Below are 570 nucleotides of genomic sequence, written 5' to 3'. Positions count from 1 at the left end.
TCGTGGTCCCCTGTGCCTGTCTGCTAATGTGGCCATTTTCCCAGAGCCGTTTTCAATAAGTGACTCAGCACTGCCTTTCCATGGGGAACAGGCTCAGGAGGCTGGGTAGAAGTCGGCCAGGGGCCAGGGGCCAGGGGAGGGATCAGGAACTGAGCCAGGAGACATTCCGCACAATGCTCACAGGCGCCGAGTCTCCTGGAGAGTGGCCCTTTTCCCTCCCAGTTCTTATGGGGATGACCAGCCTAACAGGCCCTGGAAGCTCTCACCTATTGGAATTATCCTTCTTCTAGCTCCTGAGACCTTTTCTGTGCATCTCCCTCCTCTGTGTTAGCATCTGCAGCTCTCCTAACATGGCCCCTTGCACATACCCTGTATCTTTTTGCTGCAGCCTCTGGCCCAGCCCAGTCTTCCCAGGGGAGTTGGCTCCCACCGGGCCACAGGAAGAGCTGTTAAAACCCTGTACAGGGCTGGGGATTTAACCTCAGTGGTTCCACTGCCTGCTTTGCAAGCGCAAGGTCCTGAGTTCAATCCCCAGTACAAAAAAAAAAAAAAAAAAAAAAAAAAAAAAAC

This window comes from Fukomys damarensis, unplaced genomic scaffold (assembly GCF_012274545.1).
Source record: "Fukomys damarensis isolate Sample0158 unplaced genomic scaffold, DMR_v1.0_HiC HiC_scaffold_23, whole genome shotgun sequence".
NCBI lineage: Eukaryota > Metazoa > Chordata > Mammalia > Rodentia > Bathyergidae > Fukomys > Fukomys damarensis.
This window is presented reverse-complemented; position numbering follows the sequence as displayed.